Source organism: Chinchilla lanigera, unplaced genomic scaffold, assembly GCF_000276665.1.
Source record: "Chinchilla lanigera isolate Chin_1 unplaced genomic scaffold, ChiLan1.0 scaffold00194, whole genome shotgun sequence".
Classification (NCBI taxonomy): Eukaryota; Metazoa; Chordata; class Mammalia; order Rodentia; family Chinchillidae; genus Chinchilla; species Chinchilla lanigera.
Genome location: NW_004955595.1, coordinates 276,009 through 295,737, shown reverse-complemented (window position 1 = coordinate 295,737; position 19,729 = coordinate 276,009). Strand labels below are relative to the sequence as shown.

At 34.5% G+C, this 19,729-nt stretch overlaps 2 long non-coding RNA genes across 2 annotated transcripts in view; one reads left to right on the top strand and one right to left on the bottom strand.

Annotated features, from left to right (window-relative positions):
* The window catches only part of LOC106147610, a 105,437-nt gene that overhangs the window by 42,468 nt on the left and 43,240 nt on the right, over positions 1 to 19,729 (bottom strand). The gene's annotated exons all lie outside the window — the stretch shown is intronic.
* Positions 6,671 to 16,922, top strand: LOC106147609. The gene is made up of 2 exons (XR_001232544.1): positions 6,671 to 6,776; positions 16,457 to 16,922. It is a non-coding gene; the product is annotated as an uncharacterized LOC106147609 (long non-coding RNA).

Sequence of the window (19,729 nt, the reverse complement as noted above, 5' to 3'; positions counted from 1 at the left end):
ACAGGTGAATTGGAATGTTTGAAGAGCAGTGAGTGACCATTGGAGAAAAGAGGTCACAGTAAATAACATGACTTCTGAGTAAATTAGAATCACACAAACACGAGGACCTAAGTAGCTTTAAAAATACAAAAACATATATAGTAGAAGAAGGTACACTGATAATTGTGTTTCAACTTGTTGGAAAGATGAGTATTGCCTCCCGAGTGATCCTGACACTTGGTACTAATAAAATAGTCACAGCAGGAAGCACTCCCTGGCAGCTCACACTGGAGTATTACTGCTTGTCAATCCTCGCTGTCTCTTGTGTTCATTGAACTTCAGGAAACAAATAAAAAGACATAAAATGCCTTCAGATAACCTCCCACTTTGCCATTTGGAATCTACACATTTCAATCACTTTCCTCTATCTATCTGCATCAGCTGACATCTAGTGCAATGAATGAGACCAGATGCAGCAACAAATCGAGAAAAATAACCCAATAAAACTCTTGGCATTTGGTTTGAGCTGCCTGTACTATGGGCAATAGCAGATGGCAGTCTCTGTGCCTAAATTTTTTAACTCCTTGAGGAGTCCCAAGAGAAGTTTTGAGGGACAAAGAAACACCAGGTACTTGTAAAGGCTTGCATACATTCAGGTGTGTGTGTGTGTGTGTGTGTGTGTGTGTGTAATGCACATTTGAGGACACGTCTGCTCCTTTTCACTTTAATCCTAATATGTTGTAGAATGATTGAAATTATCCACCTTCTGCATGTGACCATAAAATCACCAACCCAGAGAGGAAAGGTTTTATTTGACAACTGCATTTCTAAAAGATGTATGGAAAATGTTAAGGACAAATGCTTTGTTATGGTTGTAAAAAGCCAGTGCAGAAAACTGCAAAAATCACTTTTTATTTCTTGCCAAAGGCAAGAAAATATAAGCTTAAAGAGAGAACCAACCACAAACAGCATGGATATCACTACACATTCTTCATGTTTATGCATCATGTAATGAAAAAGGCTTTCCAGAAATACAAACTGTAAATACATCTTAGAGAAAAATGGAAATGAGAAAAAAGGTAAGATTTTTTAGGGGGTATAGGGATCCTGCTTTTTTTCTTTTATCTTATCTACCTTCCTGCCAAAGGATAAAAACACCATAGAAGAAGTGACAGTAAATCTTCTTCAAGGGCTTTGAATACTCTAAAAAGATGAGTTTGTTAATGACAGTGCTGAAGCTGGCATGATGTAGGTAGGCTCAGGGGTAGGTCAAAATAAATTCGGTAACAAAGCTGAAAAAATCCTGGCTCTTTGTCCAATGTGGTTGGTATATCAAAGGACAGTTTCAAGGCTTAACACAGTTTTCCTTTTTAATATCATCTATTACCTTGGTAGTGGTAATTATTTCACAGGTATATGCACAAATCTAAACCCATTAATTGTATGCATTAAATATTTGCAATTCTGTACTTAATTATCCCTGCATAAATCTGTTTTTAAAAGAAATATCATTTTAAATAGTAATTTATAAGTCATAAAGGAAAGATTTAGTGTGCTTTTATGGGTATACATCATCAGCCTTTATAAAATTAAATAGTAAGGTACTTCTTAGTAAGTTAAGTAGCATATTAAAACAAGACAAGATATAGAATACATTTTCTTCGAAGATTAATCATATGTAATATCAGCACATTTAGGGGATGCAGAGACATACCTCTATGTAATTTAAATAAAACAATTTTTGGGCAAAATTGCCACTGAGGAAGACAGATGAACAAAGTGTGTTCTAGCAATTGATCACAAAAACGTAGTCTTGTTATCTAACTGAGACTTTGAATCTACTGCATTGCATGATGTCACAGTTAATTACAATGTATTGAAGTGATAGATATGTTGATCAGCTTGACTTAATCTTCTTACAATGTGTACATAGACCAAAACATCACATTTTGCCCAATAAATATATGCAATTATTGTTTGGTTATTAAAATAAATATATCAATGAATGAAGAAAGAAAGAAAGAAAGAAAGAAAGAAAGAAAGAAAGAAAGAAAGAAAGAAAGAAAGAAAGGAAGGAAGGAAGAAAGAAAGAAAGGAGGAAGGGATATTTTACAATTTTTTGGCTACTGTTGCTTAAAATTTAACCGTGGGCTCTCTTCCCACCAATCAAGTGTTCTGCCACTAAGCAACACATCCAGCCCAACAGAAGATAAATTTTCTCTGTTTTGAAATAAAGATATGCCTATCATTTAGAAAGAAGGGATCTTCTAATAGCCTTGCTTTCTCAACTCTTCAATAGAATAGCAATCTCAAAGTCTATTAGCTCTGCTTTTAGCCTATGCTTTTAACCCTTTTAGCAACTTTCAGAGTAAAAGGGGCATAGAATGAAGAAAGTATTGAAGTAAAAATGAGAAGACTCTCTACAGTCCTCTCATATTGGACACATATAACCCCCTTCTCTGCAGCTCACTTTTGCTCTACTCTAACAGTAACTTTATGCCATATTCCCATTAAGCCCTAAAATAACAATTGCTTCTCTAAAAGGTCTACCAAAACTACAAATTCGTTCACTGCCAAAATTACAAATATTTTTATATAGCTAATTCTTATTAACAACAGAGCTACACTCTGCAGTCACTTATTTCTCATTTACTCCTCACCAGAAAGCCCTTGAGCTAAGTGCCCTTTATTCCATTTTACAAATGGTACACTCAAGACAAAGAAAGGTTATGGAACTTGTACTATATGGAAATAAAATGGAAAAAACGAAGTCTAGGCTTCATGCCATGAAGGTGAAAATGTCTTCATCTATTCAACTTAAAAATATAGGCACAAAACCTGCAGCATAAAATAATGAATCAGTGGTTGTATAAACCATAGTTGGAGCCCAATTTGAACAATGACCTCATGGATCATATGTGTACACAAACATACATAAACACACTGAGATCCCTTGGGAAATGAAGTCGGATATAAATAAATAGTTCTAAATGAAGAGGGAAATGGTACGGGGAAATAGTCAAGCAAGGAAGCAGATAAGCATCCATACACACCCATCATATAGCAAAGTGCAATTGCTAAAGCTGAGTTCAATTTGAATTTAACATCATGATCAAAATGAGCTGCAGGACAACCTAATGGTAGTACTACTGAAATTTCAGCAAGACATATCAGTATCAACAACAAACTCAATCAAGTCTATTTTGAGTCCTTATAAGATATTTAACATCTCTGAATACTGTCTTCTAAACCAGAGCACTTGATTGTAGTAGGTTCTAGGCATTGTGACACAAGCAATGGTTTCACGGATTTCCAAATTCCCCCACTGATAGCTCTTGAGTTACAAGATTTACACTGTGCAGTATCTTTTCTTTGGAAAAGAGTGATCAATTAGTTTAGAATAGGTTGGATTTTTAGTGTAAACAATTTTTCTAGTATGATGTTACTTAAATAGTACAAATATAAAATTGGCTCTAATTTGCTCTGATAGCTTTCACAGTTCTATAAAATAATATATTTATAGTTCAATGGCAATAAAATTATACAATGTATGGAAGTAAGAACACTGCACAAAACATGCGGATGGTACTGACTTTCACGGACCACACATTTGGCCTGGCACTTCCAAGGACAGTGTGATGACTGAGCTCCTCTCACCACTTCTCTATTCTCCAGTCCTTTTCACCTCTTGACATGTACAGTATGCTATGACATAATTGGACCTTCTTATAGTGAAAATATCCACTCCTAATCTTTCCTCATTTGTTCATGGTCAGAAGGTATACTTAGGGCCAAGACAATTTTGACACTAAACCCAGTTGCTGACATGATGTGATGATATTCATTTAAAAGATCTCTAGCCAAGAAATTCAAAGTCTCCAAATTATAAAATTTTCACAAATTCCCTTTTCACTGAGGGAATTTTCTAAGTAGATGCTAGTTCTTTTGGTTCATCTCATGTATGTGCAACCTAAAATAGAAATTAGTTAATTACAAGGGTATATTCCAGCTTTTCATTTTAAAGAATTAACAGATGTCAAAACCTTATATGAGGACTTTTCTGAATATCCTATCATAAGTATCACACTATCATTGCCACCAGGCACATAGATAATGTGGTAAGCATTTTTTGTCTTTCTGTATGCACTTAAAATTTTGCAGGAAGAACTATATACAAAGTAAGTATGTAAAACTTTTATGTACAGTTAAGATGTCCTTGCAATACAACCTGACCTTATTCCTGCTATACATTATTTACATAATTTCAGTTGTCAGGAATATTTTCCACTCAAGAAGTGTGTAGGAATTAAACAGACACACCATATTTTATACATGTTTATGTAAAGTTAAATGTTTTATTTGTTTCCATAAATTAGTGAGCATAACCCAGAGTACATTTCTTGGCATCATGGCTTTTATGAAAACAAATTATTGTTCCACGGGAGAAAATAGAATTTCTGTCATCAGTTCAGCTAAGCTTTGTTATGAAAAGTAATTAAATCCTTTGTTATAGAAACTTTCCAAGTTTTTACTGTGCTAAGTATGCTATGTACCCTCAAGAGGAAAGGATAGCATTTACCAAGTTTACTTAAGCACAGCATCTTAAAAATATTTCTCTCATTTTTTATCAATACCTAATTCAAGTATTAAAATTCAAAAACAGTGTCACTCTAGTTCCCAAAGAGTTACATCACGTAGCAAAGCAAGAAACCGTTTTATGGGGTATATGGTGTGGGTCTAGAAACTTAACCTTGCATTTTCTACTTCTGTAAACATAGATGGTAATTAGAATTATCAAATAGGGTTACTAGGCAGATTAAGTATGATATATACAAAAAGCTAGCAGTTTTGTTACTACTTCTCATAATTGATTTTATTATTTTCTTTTTTCTTTACTACATCACAAATTTATTTACCCTTCTGAATCATTGCTGAAAGTCCGCCAAAATTATGAGGATACCATGAAAAATATTCACTTATCCACTCATCCGTTCAACAAGTAATTATTGAAATTGTACTATGCATTAGTCAATGAAGTAAGTTGGGGAGATGGAGAGGTGGGTGTGAAAGAGTCCCTATCTTTGAGATACTGAATAGCTTATTAAGGAAAAGAACCACGGAAACACAACAATGTAGTATGAGTACAAGAAATTCTATGATATGCAACATGAAGATCTTATACAGAGAGAGGTGTGATGAAATATCTAAAAGCAGTACATGACTTTTTAGAGGTGGTAACGTCAAATTAGAAAGACGATTAACAAGGTTGGAAGTAAAGAAACTGGAACAAAGAGGCCATTCCAGGTTCTAGCATGACACAACATTGTGTGACCTGCAGATTGTATTTGCTATTCCTATAGCATGAAGCATAAGGAAGACAATGGTAGACAGGAAAGGCGAAGGCACCATGTCTGTGAGAAATGCATTCATTCACTTTGAAATGTTGTCTTTCTTCTGCATTCATTTTATTCTTTTTCAGTTGAAAAGTTTGGTAAATCATACATCAACTCTGCAAGCTTCAATAACGAAAGCTAACTTTTTACCTAGTACTTGCTATGTACTGTGTAGTATTTTAAAGTTTCTTACTGTCTTGGTTACTTTACCCTTCTTGTTGAGACAAAACACCTGACACCCAAAATTAAAGAAGGAAAGGTTTATTTTGCTCACAGTTTGTGGAGGTTTCAGTCTATACTAGGCTGGCTCCCAGGCAGGGTGGCACATGGCAGAGAGCAAACAGCAGAAGCAACAAGAGCAAAAGGGGGGAGCAGCAGCAAGTAGCCTCTTTCCCTCCCTTACACTGTATGCAAACTAACCCCCGGCGGGGTGTAGCACTCATATCCCCAATCCCAACATTGGATCGTGGATCAGTCATAAACTCTAGAAGCCCACCCTATGACTGCTGAGGCTTTGGGGGGGACATCCAGACACAAACTGTAGCAATTATATTTGGTAACATCTTCAATTCTCACTATTCTCTCACTTAGATTCAAGTAAGGCTCCTTACAAATAAGAAGGCAAAGCCAATAAGCTATTAATATGGTCTGTCCAAGGTCATGAACTTCTTTCCCTAGTTGCTTTATTAAGTCACCTGTTCCCCCTAACAGAATAATGTGACGTTTTAACTTTCATACATCGTCTCTCAATATTTCCTCTGATCTCTTCATAGTACTTATTCCAACTCATAATCACTTTTGAGATCATTTTTATTCTTTTGTTTTAGGTATGTTTTATGTCTCTGTCACTAGTATGTAAGTTCTATCCTTCTCTAGTTCCCCGTTGAATCCTAAGTGACAGTATAGTGCTTAAAATATTATGAGCATTCAACAAGTACAGCTAATGAATTTCCAGTTCAAAACGAAAGCAACTGAGGTGCATGCAGAGAAGTTGAACTCCTTAAAAGATACAGAAGGCATAATTTGAATTCATCTTAGTAAAACAGAAAGTGCTATTTCCACTATGTTATAGATCTACTTCATAGAATTTGAGCAAAGGTTTTTAGAAATTGTTGTTCATTAGATATTAACACTCTCTGATCTTTAATACTGTCCCAAATAAGAATCAACATCACAGGCGACTCTCTGAGTCATTCTGGCTGTTTCTTTGTTATGAAACAGGGGAAACAGTCACTCACTTAGTTATACAATGTTTTTGTTTCACAATATATTTTCTTTTTAAAGCAGTGACCACAGCTCTTGCATGAATTTAACAGCTCTTGCAAGAAACTCTGAAGATGAATTCAGTTTAGCCAACCTGGTATTATTTTAAAGACTTGAGTTTCAAGATCTGTCTGACAGAGGGTAAGCCATCCCTGCTGCTTTATATCTGACTCTTTCATATATTTATTTTAAAAATAGTTATTGGAAATGATGGCAGCAAATTAAGGTAAACTGATTCACATTGCAGATAGAAATGAAGGTGGTATAACTGTTTGGAAAAATATGTGGCACCACCTACACTTGATCTAGCAATCCTCAGTAATTTGTTGAATTGGTCATCGGTCTTCCATTTTAGTAAAACAATTTTTGACTAATTGGCTGTGGACTGCTTCCAACACTTGCTAGTATCAGCTACTATTCTGGTTTTCATTTGGATTTTAAATTATTGGTTGTAGTGAACGCCCTAGTCCACTGCACTAGCCTGTCAAGACAAAGGTTCTTTGTGATGGATGGTTTTATTCTTCTATATGTAAATATCCAGTTTTCCCAGGAACAATTGTTCAAGTAGCTGTACTTTTTCCAACTTGTATTTTTAGCTACTTTGTTAAGGATCAGATGGGTGAAGTTGGGTGCATTTCTTTCTGTGTCCTTTATTTTGTTGCATTGGTCTATGTATCTCCTTTTATGCCAGTATCATTGTTTCTCTTTTTTCACTGAGACATTGCAATATAATATGAAATCAGATATCATTATGCCTTTAGCCTTGGTCTTTCTGCTTAGGATTGCTTTGGCTATTCTAGGTCTTTGGGTTTAATTTAAATTTTATGATTTTTTAGTTCAGTGAAAAATGTCACTGATATTTTAGCTTTTGGTAATATGGCTGTTTTGAAAATATTTATTCTGCCAATCTACAAGCACAGGAAGGTCTATTTTCTAGTGTTTTTGAAATATTTAATCAGTACTGTGTAATTTTTCTTATAGAGTTCTTTAACATCCTTCGTTATATTGATTCCCAGGTACTTATTTTTAAGCTATTGTGAATATAATTGTTTTCCTGATTTCTTTCTCAGCTAGTTCAATATTTTCAATAGAAAATATATTGATTTTTACAATGTTTATTATTATTATTATTATTATATGATGTGATGCAGAATAATTACATTCACCTTGGAAAGTGGTACACACAAACATCATACCTTGATCATTTTTTATCCTCCCCTTTACCACTCCCAAACCCTCTTTCCCTGGAATCCTCTCCCATCTCCACAAGGTCTACCTCCCTGCTGATTACCACCTGTTTTCTATTTTGCTCTTTATTTATATTTTGTGTTTCTTGTGTAAGAAGATGTGATATTTAACTTTTTTTTCTGATTTATTTCAATTTGCTCTACAATCTTAAAACACACATATGGAGCTCTCTCAAAGAGCCAAAAGGAGCAATTTTATTTGACCCAGCTATGTCTAGTGCAGAACTATCCATGAAAAAATTAAAGACATCATATTAACAGTTATATGTGCTTTCCCGTTTACAGTAGCAGTTTGCAATAGCTAAATTATAGATGTGGTCTATATACCCATCAACAGATGAATGGATACAGCTACTGATTTTTTAAAAATAATTTTTAGTAGTGTCTGTTTGCACCACATAATGTTTCCATTCCTTTTGTGGAGTGGGTGCATGTACATACCACATCAACTTGGAAAACATAAGCACAAACAATGACCAAAAATAGTTGGCTAATACATATTTAAAGATGCTACAAGAAATTAGTTCAGATATTCTGGAGGATATATTTTTAAAAACCCACTTATATATGCATTATGAGCAAATAAGAAACTCACTCTTATGATTCTACCCTCAGAATACTATTCATAGTAAGTAAAATGAGAATATTTTTCGTCAAGCACACCTCAAATAGCGTATTTTATATATGCTTCAAGTACATATTGAAAAATACAGTGCATATTTAAAATTTAAAAGTTACTATGTTAAAAGACATATTGCCATTAATCTCCTTCAAAATAATGTCCCTCACTTAGAACATACTTATTCCATCATTCTTGGCACTTTTTGAAGCATTTATGAATGTCTTTTTTCTTGACTATCTTTAATTGCACTTTTGTGGCTGTCTTCATGACCTGAATTGATCCAGATGTTTACCTTTTGCAATGCTCGATTGATTGCATCAATTGGAGAAGTTTAGAAGCTTAACTAAGTTGGCTCAGCAATTCTACACCCTAGCGTGTAGAAGACCCACCCTTGGGCAGTTCATCACCTGGATGATATAAAGAGAAAATGAGGAAGGATGGATCTGTGTCTGTTCTTTAGAGGAGCTCCAGTCTTCTCCTTGAGCTTGAATATCATCTCCTTGCTTCCAGGGCAGATTCTGCCATGGATCCTTCAGCCTTCTATCATAGTCTCTTTAGCCTTCCATTGCAGACCCATTGGCTTCCTGATACAAACTTGCATGGAATGCTGCAATGAACTCCAGAACTTGGATGGGAACCTTCGATCTCCAGTGAGCAGACACACTCTGCACTCTTCCGCATCCAACTCTGTGGATGACCATCATAAGCCAATCTTGTAACTTCTTATACATTTGTATATTTTGTGCTATATCTCTTCCTCCAGCAAAACACTCACTGATTCACCTTTCATGGTCATTTTGACATTGAGACTGGGCACAAATCACAGGATGCCAAATCTGGTGAATAAGGTAGATGAGGACACAACGTAATGCTTTTATTATTTAGCCAAAATTTCCAGAAACATTTGAATTGATTCAGGGTATGAAGGCAGCCAGAAAAAGCTTCTTGTGAAAGAGGGCTTCTATAAATGATTCAGAAAGTGGAAAAATGATGGGATAAAACTGTTTAAAATGAGAGGAAGTCATTTAAATGGTATTCATGGGAACGTGTCTTTCACTATAATTTTTTTTAAGTTAAACATTCAGTGGTTGGACTTACTTATAATCCCAGCATTCTAGGAAGCTGAGGCTGGATGGTCAAAAGTTCAAGACCAGCCTGGGCAACTTAGGGACTTAATGAGATCCTGTTTCAAAATAAAATACAAAATCAGCTAGGAATGAAGGTCAGTGAGAAGACCTTGGCTTGAGCTCCCAGTATGGCAAAAAATCAATTAATTAAGCAGTAAACATTGTACATATGTCACATACATATGAGATTTGTAAGTTTGATGAAATAGCACACATTCAAAATGTCTATAAAACATATATGCAAAGAAAAACATAACTGGATATGGCAAAGTCAAACTCTTAAAGACAAAGTTAATGAAAAATCTGTTGAAAGCAAACACAGAAATATGAAAGTTCATTCAGTGATCTTGTACTTCTTATCCAAAAAAGGATAACATAAGACAGTGAAATAGGCTGGGCATGGTGGTGCATGCTTGTAATCCCAGTTCACTCAGGAGGCTGAGGAAGGAAGATCACTATGAGTTTGAGGCCATCATGGGCTACAAAGTAAGTTCAAGGCTAGCCTAAACTGCATAATGAAACCCTGTCTCAAAAAGACACACAAAAACGACAGTGAAACAATGTTTTCAAAGTGCAGGATGGAGGGAGGGTGGGGGTGGGGAATCTTTCAATCAATAAATCTGTATCAAGTGTAATATATCTTAATAAGGAAGGTATAATAGAATACTGCAATTCCAGATAAAGAAAAACTAAGGAAATCATCTTCTTAAAGAGGTGCTATATAAAACGTGCTAAAGGAAATTCTCCAGGCTGAAGAAAATTATCCCCAAAGCAATAAGAGCATCAGAAGTAGGAAAGGTTTGAGCAGATACAAAACACCTTTTTCCTTAAATATATGATTTCATAATGCATGATTGTAATATTGCCTTGTTCCAATTTTAATGTATTTAGAAGAAGTATATATGCTAACTATGACACAAAAGACAGTGAGGAAGACTGTAAAAGGGATATATGAAGTTGCAATTTTATTTATTGTGAGGTGGTAGACTGAAATTTCCAACTGGGCTTTACAAGGTTAAGAGGAGAAATTTGCAATTGCTAGAACGACCACTGAATACATCAGATAAAGATGTACATTAAAATTCACCTTAAAAATAAGACAAGTTGAAAATTAGTGGATGGAAAGTTCTATACCATGCAAGGAATTAACATAGGAAGATTAAAACTGACACTATTATACGAATGTAGACAGTAAGACAAAGAGAATGATAAATAGGACCATTTCTTTATGATTAATTGACTTTATTTCATATTAATCTTTATGATTAATATGATTATTTGACATTAATTGGGATCCATTATTCTGGAAGACCTAAATATTACAAAGGTACATGTGATCAATATTAAAACCTCAAAACCTATGACAAAAATAAATTCTCTTATAGTTGTGTGGCAAATGTGTACTGTCAGTTTCACTGAGCTAAAAATAAAGCCAGACTTCAATGAGGAAGAGTGACATTTCCTCGCACTTTCTTCCAGGAAGTACCACTGGCAGTGTGTGGCCTCGTCTGGGGTAAATTCCCCATCTCAAAATCCTTGACTTGCTTACTTCTACAAAGGGTCTGTTACCACAGCAGGCAAAGTCCACAGGTTTTAATAATTATGGTGCAGATATTTATTGGAGATGGGGAGAAAATAAGTCTACTACAACTTCATGTCTATTGATTTTTAAGGTTCCCTATAAAGATCTTTCCCACAAGAAAATTATGAGAAAGATTCTTTTTTCTGTCAAATTACATAAATTATTCAGAAAGAAAAACCAACACATTCTTACTCAGAAAATAAAGAAAACTCATTGCCCAAATAATTGTATGAGGGTAGCGTAACTTCATTGTCAAGCCCTGTAAAGACATTTTGTAGAAGAACATTAAATACCATTAACCTTCAATAATATATTTACAGCTTAAAATATATAAGAAAATGAAATTTAACAATATATTTGAAAGATAGTGATTCATGAATAAATAAGAATTAACCACGGGAACTTAAGGTTGGTTTAATACTAAAAAATAAGTATTGCAATTAAGTATATTAAAAATAAATTAACATATATTTATTGCCATTCACAATAAAAATGCATGAGAAAAAATTTAATGTTCATTCATGATAAAAACACTTTTGAACTTCTAAATAGTGGGGAGAAGTCTTCATATTTTAATAAAAATATATGTAATACCACATTTCATGGTGAGAAACACAATACTTTCTCCATAAATTCTGGATCATAAAATTATTTCTTATTGTACAACTTCTTTCAACATCATATTGGCAAGTAATGCAAGAAAATTATGGAATTTTAACTGTCAGATGGTTAAAATCATTCTAGTAGATATGAAGTGGTACTTTAATAGGCAGTTTCCTCATGAAAAATGATGCTGAAAACTATGAAATATTTATCTGCCCCTGTATTTTCTTCTATTGTGAGATGTCTAGATCCTTTTCCATTGTAAAATTGGATTGTTTGTTTCCTTATTATTGAGTTTTAAGAGTTCATTTTATATTTGGGTGTATATAAAATAAATATTTTATAAATATTTCATTTATTTAAGAGATATTTCATATGACAAAACATTTGGGACCCCTCCTGTCTCTCAGGAGCTACTCCTATTCCCCATTCATATTCCTCATTCTTATTCCCTAACAAATTTTCCTACTGTTAATTTCTGTTGTTACTTAGAATTCATTCTTTAACACAGGAGAACAGCTATCAGCGGAGTGACTTCCATTTGTACCTTACACATGCTAAGGATGAAACCAAAAGTTGTTACCCTTTCTCTTTTATCCCATACATATGAGAAAGGAAAAACTGATAAATGTGACTTTACTAACATATAATTTGTGATCGCTAGAAAATGGGTACAGACTTTAATATGTGAGTTTCTTAAATGTATTACAGATACCGGCAGATACATAATTTCAAAGTGTGTTTAAGTAGAGCCTAACCAGTAACTGCTATGGAGAAAAACTGCCTAGGTAGATAGAGAATCCAAAATGTGCCAGAGACTTCTTTATTCTAGAACCCAGGGCTGAGATTTCTTCTGGACTATTGCCTGTCTCTATATGTCCCCAGAGGTGATAGATCTCTTTTGCAGGCTGGGATTTTAGAACTTCTTGATTCAGAGTCATTTATTAGAAAGTAAGCCCTAAACAATATAGCTGTAGCACTTCCAATGTTCCCTTTCTTTCAAAAGGTTAAAAAATAGTCATTCAGGTTCTTTGATTACTGGTTTAATTTTCTTTTTGGCAATGCAGTTGAAGTCAATCATAACTTTTGTCTCTGGAGTCATGATTTGCTAAGGATTAGAAATCCACCCTGGGAAAGCTGCTGATCTTAATTGTCTTTTTGCCCTTCACATGGTTAGGCTTTAGGTCTTATAGCATATTTAGAGTTAATCTTCTGTCCCTTCTCTCCTGTCCTACCCCTGAGAAATAACACAGTTTACAACAATGCTTGGTCCAATGCAATTTGCTCCTCTGCAGCTGCTGGATTTTAGGACCAAGTTTCCAGAATTGTGAGTCTCCCCTTCCTGGGACCCTTTCAGATGGAATCTGACCTTTACTTATCTCTGGGCTATATTCTAAAAAACTAGTCTAAATTGAATCCTCAGTCTCTCAAAGAATAAATTTAAAAGTTTTAATCCAACTATATCTTAATGTATCTGTCAGAACTGGAGATTAACTCCTTTCATTTTCTTCTTTCCTCAAAAATACTACAATAAAGAGGAGATAGACTGGTTTTTGTAGGGTAAATAAATTCACTGAAAGAACAAAAACGTTCCTAGAGACCAATCACATAAACCAACAGCCTAAGGTCCATGTTCAAAACTGTCAGTGTTTCACAGGTGTAAAAGGTTTTTATTGTCTCTGATTATTATAAGAGGTCTCTGTTAATTAACTTATAAAAAGTTCTGACTAGTCTACTTATCATTACAAACCTAAAAACCATAAAAGAGTTAGTATAATTGAATGAGCCACCTACACCTAAGTGCACTCTGGTCTAGTAACAATTGTCTCATGTGTGCCTGTCTCTGTCTGTTCAATTTGAGACTGGCTGTAACATTAACATTTGTTTTGTCTAAAATACATTTTTTTTCTTTTTTCGATTTTTAAACTTGAATTGGTTTATAGATATATGCCATTAAAGTTAAGGACACATTTCCACCCAGGTTGCCAGCTGATCAAAATGATGTGAAGACTGGTTTTACAAATGCAATGTATATTGTTGATTGTTGTCTATGTACAATAACTTGGAAAGTCTTTCACTGGTCAAGAATAATGTGATAATTGTTATGGATCTCATAGATCATCTGAAAAAATTTGTTAAGATAATTAAGCTTGGGGAAATTGCTGAAAGAAATTCACATTGGTGAATAAAAGAGCAGCTGCCTGGTAACACTTATTCCAGTCTTTTTTCACTGATGGGACCCCAATAATTTCCATAACATTATGTGAGACACTCCAATAAATATTGCTAAACATATGGTTGTAATATGTTTACATTAGTTGTCATCAAAATGTTAAGTCCTCTTTGTGGGAAACAAGGTTTTCTTATTAAATATCCTCTTGGTATGAAACAAAATTAAGAGACAAAGTTTTCCATATAGTTTTGACACTCATTATTGCCAATTTCTGGTATATTTAAAGCATTCAGGCTTTCAGTATGTACAGATCTTCTAAGATATAAAAGGAATCATTTCTACAATCTTTTCTTTTAGACTCAGATATCTGCCTTTCTCTTATGCTCCAGCTACTGATGCTAAGAGGTAGATGTCAAGCCATATGAGATCACCAGTCAAATGACAGGTTCTTTTTAAAAGTTTATGTGACGTTATGTATGTGTCAATGTGATGATATATATGTGTCACTATACTTAGTGATGCTCAGGCACTGAGCACTCCAGACAGTGTCACATGTTTCCTTGATGACATTCTATTAAAGGCAACACCCTAGGGGAGCTTCACTGTGTACTAAATGGAGACGATTGACTAAAAGGGTATTCTATACTAAGATAGAGATTTAAATGTGTTTTAAGATAATACCATGATTGTCATGCTGAAATACTATGCACATGGCTCTTGATCTCAATTTTTCTCCATAAAACTTTAAAATTGTTGCCTGTTGACACTCTGCAAGGAATAAGCTTCTGAAACAAGCATGATTGGTAAGAAATAAGATCCCTCTTATACTTTATACTTCAAAGTGTTTGCTACCCAGGTGAGATTATAATAGTTAAGCTCACTGCTCCTACTCCCATACTGATAATAACTGATCTTCTCTGGGTGTTCAACAATTGAAGTTTGGAGACCAGAACTAGAAAGGTAACTGGGTTATGAGGACAGCCAAGATTTTGGCCCTGGCTCTCTAAGGTAAGTGAGGACATAAGATACAAGGCTTCCTTTTCTACAGGATCCTACAACTTTGGTAAGCCACCCAACCACCCGAGCAGGCAGATTACTGGACCTCAGAATATATAGTGTGCCAATAAAGAAGGTCACCAGAGACAAGAATTCTTCCATGTTTCACGAAAGCAACATGATCAAGCAAGACTGTGACCCATCCTGGGGGCTGGCAATGACAGATGGGCTGAAAGGTTCTGCACATGGTTCCAAAAGTAATGTCTGAGGAGACTTAACTGACCATGATAGCCAGCAAAAGGTTAATTTTGATTAATACTGGTCTCACTTTAAATTACTCTAAAACACCCAGCAGAAAAGTATAACCAAAAGATGTATGAAAATGATACCATAGTAATCATTTAATAAAATCTAGATATAAACACAAGCACCAACCACTGAACCTTTCTGGCAGTTTCCATGTATGAAAATGATACCATAGTAATCATTTAATAAAATCTAGATATAAACACAAGCTCCAACCACTGAACCTTTCTGGCAGTTTCCTTCTGCATGAGTAGCTGACCACTTTTGTGGTTCAGTTTGGCTAAAAACCTATGGTAGAAGCTATAAAAGCTGGATGAGAATCTTCAAATCTGTATCTAAAATTGTCCTTTGAAGCCACCAAACTTTCCACTTTCTTACTGCTAAAACTAGAAGAACTTCTGACAAGAAATATGAAACTCATAGATAATCTCCATCAGGAGAGGATTCTAACAGCCAAATGGTTACAACTGCTACTCCATTTTCTTAAGAGCAGTTTCTGGATGTGGCTATTTCTCCAACCTGCCTTTCCATTCTAGTGCTCATGATTTGATTACACATGCTTTAATTTCTTGGAAATTTTTTTATAATCTTACTTAGAGGCTGCCAGACTCCAAGTGATCATGCAGATGGAACCACCAACCAATGTGCCAGACTCCTTTTACTGAGATCCACTGGATCAAACTTGCAAAGGGAGTTCAGAACTACCAATCTGCAACATGATTTCTATCCAAGGGATCTCAGATTAGCACTATGGAGAAGGCTGCTGACTACAGTTTCCCCTATATTGACCCTTCTGAGCTCAAAAAAGCTAGATTGAAACTATGCCCCTTTTCTCCTAACTGAAGTGAGGGATACCTCTTCAGAGGTGTAAATATAGAGAGGTAAATCAGACAGAAATTAAGAGGCAGTCAGATATGGCTAGGCCCTCAAGGGAGTCAGTGCAGGAGATGAGAACACGTCAAAACTGTGACTGGAGGCACATCTTAAGATTGAAGTCACAATGGCCAGATTTACATACTTCCTTGGCACCGCTGAGATTACTGTTACTACCACCCTTTTGAAATTTCCCATATAAACAAAACGTTATCTATTTAGGGGTAGATCATCCTCTCCTACACACTAAGACTCCCACACACTAAGACAAAAATTCTTCCATGTTTCACAGAAAGCAACGTGATCAAGCATGTGATCATGCAGATGGAACCACCAACCAATGTGCCAGACTCAGACGCAGACGAAGACGAAGACAAAGACGCAGACTCAAACTCAGACGAAGACTCAGACCAAGACCAAACCAAGACCAAGACCAAGCCAGCTAAGACTAAAAAACAACTAAGAACATAGATAATAAACCAAGGTTAATGATGCCATTCACATGCCTTTGCTACTATTCAATCAATATTAACCAAGCAGCTATACTTGTAATCTTATCATTTGATTATAATTTGACTCATGTTGTACACATCCCTTGTGACTTTGCTCTGTAAAACTTTCATAGAGAAGTGGGGTCATTGGCCACTCCTTTGGGACCCTGTCTGTCTCTCAGGAGTTAATCTTTTTCCCCATTCCTATTTCCTGTCCCTATTGCCCAATAAGTTTTCCTATTCTAATAAAACGAAGTATTTCACAGAGTAGAAGTACTTAATTATAATGAACCAAAGTATCATGTTTTCTTTCTCCGATAATTTTTTGGTGTTGTATCTAAAACCTGAACACCAAATTCAACACCACTTAGATTTTTGCTATTTTAATTTAGAAAGTGGTAACTTTTACATTGAGGTATACTATATATTTTTCTGCCCAAAATAAAGATAGCATAAATCTCACATTAGTGACAGTAAATTAAAAATACTGTGCAATCATTATTACTGTCCTTCTAAAACTTTGACAACTCCCCAAAAGGAACTCAAACTCATTAAGCTGTCACATCGCATTCTTCTTCATTCTAGCCTCCAGAACCTCCTAACAACAATTTATGGATTTGACTAATGTAGATATGGGATTTTAATAATTATTGGATTGAATCTGTAGGTTACTATGAGGAATTATCCCTTAGATATATGAAGATGTCTAAACCATGAACACAGGATGACATTACATTTATTCATACCTTCTTTAATTTCTTTTAGCAATATTCTGTGCTTTTCAATGCACAATTTTTTCAGCTTTTCAGGAAAATTTACTCTTAAATTGTTTCTGTTTTTTGCTTTTATGATGTGCTTTAGGTATTACTGTAAATTGAATTGTCTTGATTTACATTTTGGATTCTTTATTGCAAGTAGTAGAAATAAAACATATTTTGAACATTGAATTTGTTCTCTAAAACTGGTGATTTTGTTCATAAGAGTCAAATTCATCAAGTAAAAATCTAAAAATTTTGTTAAATTCTTATGATGATGACTTTGCATCATTTCATCTATGAACAGCGATAGCTTCACTTCCATTCTGACTTGGATATCTTTTATTTATTTTTTTCTGTTGAATTTTTTTTTTTACTAGAACTTCAGTATAATATTGAAATGCAGTGGCAACAGCAGGCATCTTTTTTTGACGCTCATTTGTTCAGAGAAGTTTTCCGTACTCTCCATTTCAGCATGGTGTCAGTGATGTGTATTTCACAAATTCCCTTTATCATGTTCACTAAATTTTCTTTTAATACCAATTTGTTGACTGTTTTTTGTTATGACAAGGTTTTAGATATTGTGACTTTTCCGTAACAATTTAAATTAGCCTGTTTTCTTCATTCTATTAATGTATATAATATTAATATACTTTTATGTATTGAATTCTCTTTACATTCCTAGAATAAATCCTACTTGGTCATGGTATATGACCCTTTCAATATGCTGTTGGATTTGGCTCATGAGTATTCTGATGAGAATTTTTGCATCTCCACTGAAAAAGGATACTGGAGTGCAGTTTTCTTGCAGTTTCCTGTTCTTCAGTGTCTTTTGTACCAGTACAATATTTACCTCAAAGTACAGTTTAGGAAGTCATCTTCTCTCTTTTTGGGTTGTTTTTTTTTGTGGGGGGACGTTTGGTGGAAGGGAGAAGCATTTAAGAAAGGTTGATGTTGATTCTTTCTGTTTGGTATAATTTACACTGAAGCCATCTTGATCATGTTTCTCTTTTTTTTGAGGCAGGGAAATAGGTTTGTTGGTAATTTCCATGATTTCTTGTTAGTGTTGATAATTTCTATATTTCTATGCATTTTTCCATTTCACTTAGGTCACGTCATTTATTGGACTATAATTGTTCACAACATTATCTTACATTCATTTTTATATCTGTTAAGTCAGTAGAAATGTCTGCACTTCTGGTCCTGATTTTAGTCATTCACATCTTCCCTCCTTTTTGGTTTAGCTAAAGATTTTCAATGATTGATTCAATCAATGCTTCCACTATGAAATAAAATTTCAATGAAGTAACGAAAATACAAAAGGTAAACATATGTGGTAGTTAAAAAACATATTGTTAAAGAGGCAGTGTGTCAGAGTATCACAAGAGAAACTAGAAAATGCTTTAAAACAAATGAAAGCACAGCATAGCAAAACCTATGAGAGGCAGCTGATACAATGCTGGGAGGGAGCAAACAGCTTAAAAATCCCACATCAATAACTTAAACACATGTGAAGGGAACTAGAAAAAAGGAGCAACCTGAACGCAGAGTGAGCAGAAGAAAAGATGTAATAAAGATCAAAGTAGAAATTAAGAAAATGGAGACTAGAAAATGCATATGAAGATTCAAAGGAACCAAAAGTTTGAGACAAGAAACGAATACCTTTCAACTGTTTTTCCACATATTAATCATCTGAACTCATTAGCTCAGGATATACCTCTACTCATCTTTGCATCAGAGATAGAAATTTAATCTTTGATGATTACAATATGATCACCCTTTTCATTTTAAAAATTTAAAGCCTTTCCTGACAAAGCAGGTCCTAAGGAACATATAAGATGGGGCAGGGAAGGTTAGGCCTAGACTAAAAATTTTCAGAATAGAAGTGAAGAATATAATTAACTTTACTAGCAGTTTTTAATATTTTGGCAATTGCTTTTGGAAGAGATGAATTAAAGCCCTAGTCAATTTGAAGCTTAAGCAGTGCCATAATTGATTAGCGTAGTCTTCTTTGGGTATAAACTTGATATAGGCTAGCTCTATTTCCCAAGTGCTCAATTAAAATCACAAAAAAATCTAGAATAGTGAGCTTAAATACCAGAGATTAGACATAAGTACCCGTACAATTCAAGTCATTCATAGTTGCTTTAATTTATCCATTAATTTCGTTACTTCCATGTGTTTGCTCTTTTCTCTTACTCTCACTGAATTCTCCCACGCAGAAATAAAATTCTTCTGCTATTCTCTTGCCAGTTTTTTTTATCCAACCATTACTTTATTTATTATTATTTAAATATTTATTGGATGCTCTGCCAGCTA